This window comes from Eimeria mitis, genomic scaffold, assembly GCF_000499745.2.
Source record: "Eimeria mitis Houghton genomic scaffold, Emh_scaff1013, whole genome shotgun sequence".
NCBI lineage: Eukaryota > Apicomplexa > Conoidasida > Eucoccidiorida > Eimeriidae > Eimeria > Eimeria mitis.
The window spans coordinates 3,335-3,733 of NW_013567081.1; the positions used below are offsets into that span (position 1 = coordinate 3,335).

Consider the following 399-nt stretch of genomic DNA (forward strand, 5'->3'; position numbering starts at 1 on the left):
ACAACAACAGCAGCAGCAGCAGCAGCAGCAGCAGCAGCAGCAGCAGCAGCTGACGAGTCTGAGCCTGCATGCAGCAACATCTTTTTGTGAGAATTCAAATTTTTTTCCGTTTGCAACAGCAGCAGCAAAAAGACACAAAAAAACGCCGCAGTCATCGGAGCCCATCTGCGGGGGTACAACAAACCCACTACATCTGCTGCTGCTGCTGCTGCTGCTGCTGCTGCTGCTGCTGCTGTTGCTGTTGCTGCTGCTGCAGCTGCTGCAGCACACCAATGGAACAGATCTAGCTGCTGAAGGCTGCTCATGAGTAGGAGACCCCAAGTCAAAGCATCTGATGTCGCCCCATTGCTGCTGCTGCTGCTGCTGCCGCCGCTGTTGCTGCTGCTGCTGCTGCTGCTG

The 399-nt window shown here is 55.4% G+C and overlaps 1 protein-coding gene across 1 annotated transcript in view; it reads left to right on the forward strand.

Moving 5' to 3' along the window:
- Positions 1-399, forward strand: part of EMH_0027480 (uncharacterized protein) — a gene marked incomplete at both ends in the record, with an annotated part of 5,467 nt that overhangs the window by 3,232 nt on the left and 1,836 nt on the right. The gene's annotated exons all lie outside the window — the stretch shown is intronic.